Source organism: Tamandua tetradactyla, chromosome 1 (assembly GCF_023851605.1).
Source record: "Tamandua tetradactyla isolate mTamTet1 chromosome 1, mTamTet1.pri, whole genome shotgun sequence".
Taxonomy (NCBI): Eukaryota; Metazoa; Chordata; class Mammalia; order Pilosa; family Myrmecophagidae; genus Tamandua; species Tamandua tetradactyla.
Window position 1 is genome coordinate 19,809,514 of NC_135327.1, and position 3,880 is coordinate 19,813,393.

Consider the following 3,880-nt stretch of genomic DNA (forward strand, 5'->3'; position numbering starts at 1 on the left):
CCGCATCTGGGCCGAGGCCTTGGGCTGGACAGAGGTCTCCAAGGTAAATATTTGTGGCCCTCTGTGAACCACAGCCCCACCCAGTAGCAGCCTCGGGACTCCAGCTTCCTGAGGTTTGGAGAAAGGAGGATCGAGTAGGCATCAGGGGCAGGCAGGGCCCAGGGGCCTGGGCAGGAAAGCTGGCCCAGGCAAGGTGTGGGTCGTGCAAGGGGCTCCCTGCCTCCTGGGGCTTCACTCCCGTGGGCAACAGTGAGAGCGACGATGCCTTAAGTACCTGCGACATGGCCGGTGCCGCCCCAGGCTTTACAGTGGTCACGTCAGCTCACGGCTGCCTGGGTTAGCACCCCTACCCCGGCCGTCCCAAGGAGGAAACAGCCTCACAGAGTCAGCAATTGGCCGAGCAGGATTCAAACCAGAACTTTTTTTTTTTAACAGTTAAATAATATATTTTTTCTCTTGCACGTAACACTTTGCACATCAATACATTTAAGACAGTTATTTTCTAATGTGATTTCTCTGTTTCATTCATGAGTTTACTTTTAGCTATTCATTCATTTATGATGGAGAAACTGAGTCACTGGCTCAAAGCACACACACGTGGGCAACGGTAAAACAAACCAATGCCAGATTTCCAGAACTCTGGCTTCAAAAGCCACCTGGGGGATGTCTCCACAGCTTGTGTCCTGGGAACAGGCCGGGCTTGAATCCTGGCTCCACCACTTCCATTCTGTGTGACTTGGGGCACATTCCCTAACCTCTCTGAGCCTCAGGCTTTCCATCTGTGAAATGGGAATGATGATCACACCTACCTCCTAGGGTGCTGAGGGGCCACAGTGTACACGGCTCAGGGCTCAGGTCCTGGCACTGAGGAAGTGCTTGGTGAACGTGAGTTGGCGCTGTCATGAACAGCAAGGCTTGTTTACAATAGGAGGAGTCTTTGGACATTGGCTGTGATCAGGGTTTAGTTCACATAATTAACTGGAGGGAAAGGTGGACTAGCCTTATCCACCCTTCGTTTCTAAATGAGTCTGAGGATTCACATCTCTGCTAATTAATTCACTCAAGAGAATGGGCTTGAATCCCATTTTTGGCACTTTTTACTGTGGGACTCTGGGCAAGGTATTTGAGTTTTCTGGGCCTCAATTTCCTTGTCTGTAAAATGGGGACATTAATAGCATTCTTTCACAGGTTGCTGAGAACATGCATTGAGGTGTGTGCCCACACGGCTTTCAATCATTCATTCTTAGCAATTAGACCCACCTTGCCTTGTCTGTGCCTTCAGGGGTCTCAGTGAGTATTTGGGGAGCAAATGCACAACGAAGCATGAACTCAACCAAGGCAACACATGGAAACAGCTCAGTAAGACCCCACTGACCACAATCTGGGGTAGCCCTTGGTTCACCTAGGCTGCACAGTCACCCAGTGCTTGCTCAAGGTCACAAGGTCAGAGGTGCCAGCACTGAGATCGAACTCAAGTGTTGACCACCCAATGCTCTAGATCCCCAAGCTATCCTTTCCCATGTTGGTGTTGGGGGTGGGGGGTGGTGTCACAGACATGGCCTTCCAGTATAGCCCAGGGACTCCTCCCTGCTGCCCAATCTCAGTCTAGAAGCATGGGCTTGTGGTTTAGAACTGAGAGGGTTACTGGGATTGTTGAATCCCATCTCCATCTGCAGGGGGAAAAGAGGGACAGTGACTGTCCTGAGGTCACACAGCATGGGGCAGAGCCCTGGCTGGTCTCCCCCTTCTCCATGTGGCCAAGAGGAATAAGGCAAAGAGTGTCTGCCATCCTGACATTTTTGCCAAATGTTCCAAAGGCCCCAAATGCCTAAAGGGGAGATGCTGCAGGAGCCAGGGAGCTTCCTGGGTAGGACCCTGCCAGGCCATTGGGCAACTTTCCAGAGAGGCAAATGCCCCTCCTCGGCGCCCCAACTGGCCACGCCCGCTGCACAGGGACAATGCCCTTCTGTGGGAGCTGGAGGCCAGTGCCAGGGCCGGGGCCTGGGTAAGCTCCTGCTTCCTGCCTGCAGACCCTGCCCACCTGCTGGGGTCAGCGGGCATGACTAGGCCTCTGTGAGCCTGACGCATCCTAGAGCCCATAGCTTGCCACGGCCTGTCACAGCCTGCAACAGCCCTGGCCTCGAGGCTGCCTCCCCATCCCTGCCTCACCCCTCCCTGCTCCCAGGCCTTTGTCTGCACTGTGTCTTTTGCTGGGAATTCCCCCATCCTCTCCCCTGAAAACCCCATCCTGCCTATCGGGGCGTAGGGCGGTGGTCAGCCATTGGAGTGGTTCAAATTTCAGCTCTTGTGCTTATCACCTGTGTGGCCTTGGGAACATTGCTTCCTCTCTCTGAGCTTCTGTTTCTTCAATTGTAAAATGGAACTGTTTTAAGGATCACATAAGACCAATGTAACATTTGTGGACCCTCAGTGAGTTCAGTAAATGGCAACTACTAATATTATTATTGAAAAATTAACAGCTCTGAACTTCAAGGCCCAATTCAGAAGACAATACCCGCACAAAGCTGCATGACCACAGCCCTAACCTGCCCTGATGCCCTCTCGTCCTTCTCTGAGTCCCCAAAGCACTAATTATTTACTAACCCTCAACCTTGAGGATTATCCATTCCGCCCACAATTCATCCATCTACCTGTTTACTTAGCCATTCATTCACATTGTTCTATCCTCTTCTCTAGCCTCCCTGTTACTTCCCTTAGTTTCTCCCCAACTCCATGCAATTTCCATCGAACAGCCAGAATTAGCTTTGAAAAACATTATTCATACCTTGTCATTCCCCCACTTATTAAAACCCTTCAATGGCTTCCACGCTGTACAAGGCCCTACAAGGTTGGCTACTGCCGCTTCTCAACTCATCTCTCAACCACTGTTTGGTCCTCTCTCTTCTCATTCCTGTGTCTGGGCCTTTGCACCTCTGGACATGTTGAGCTTTCTCCCAAGAGTGCTCTTCTCTGCGCTTTTCCAGGCTGACTCCTTCTCATTCACCACATCTCAGCCTCTGTGTCACCTCCTTGAAAAGACCTTTCCTAACCATCCTGTCCAAAGTAAGGCTCTTCCTGCTCATCGCTCTCCCTGCCCTTGGGAGGGGTTTCCTTGTTAGCACTTACTGGAATCAGATCTGCAAACCGAAGTGTCATCTGAGGCACCACAATTCCACAGATGCTACATACCAAGGAGAGGGGCTGGGCCATGGGGACAATTTTCAAAGCAGGTGTCCAGGAACAGTTGCACAGCTCTCGGATCCCTCATACAGGGGCCTCTGACACAGATCGAGGTGACAAAAGGGTCAAGAGAGAACAGGGAGAAGCTTGTGAAGATATTTCTTAGGAGAGATGCAGCGCAGTACCTCCCCCAGATGCCCAGGAGGTGTGTGCCCCTCAGTGCAGGCCTAGAGGAAGGGGGCTTTCCTGAGACCACTTGGGGCCTCAGGGGTGTGCCCTGGAGGTGGGAAATGCAGTGGACTGGGCTCTGTCTCCTGTCTGAGAGAGAGGCTAATGAACTGAAGCCCTGGTGAGCAAAGGGACTGCTGTGAGTGCAAAATTACTGCTCTCTCCTCCGGCTGGATGGAGCCAAAGCCATCGAGTGTGTTTTTCCCAAGGCCTGGTCTGGACGCTGCAGGAGAGAGAGCTGCCAGGGCTCTTTAAGTCCTTCCAAGATCAGTGCGGAGAGGGGAGGAGAGGATGGAGGAGAGCCAGGAGCAGGGGAGTGGCTGGGCTGACGTGTGGGGTGGCCAGCTGTAGGAGAGGCCCTGACCTGGCCTGGGGGTTCTGGCTTGAAAGGTCCAGCAGGTAGGTTTGAAAAGACCCCATGAGGTGCCCATGAGACTCAGAACCCCAGAGAGCAGGCAACTACCAGGCAAGG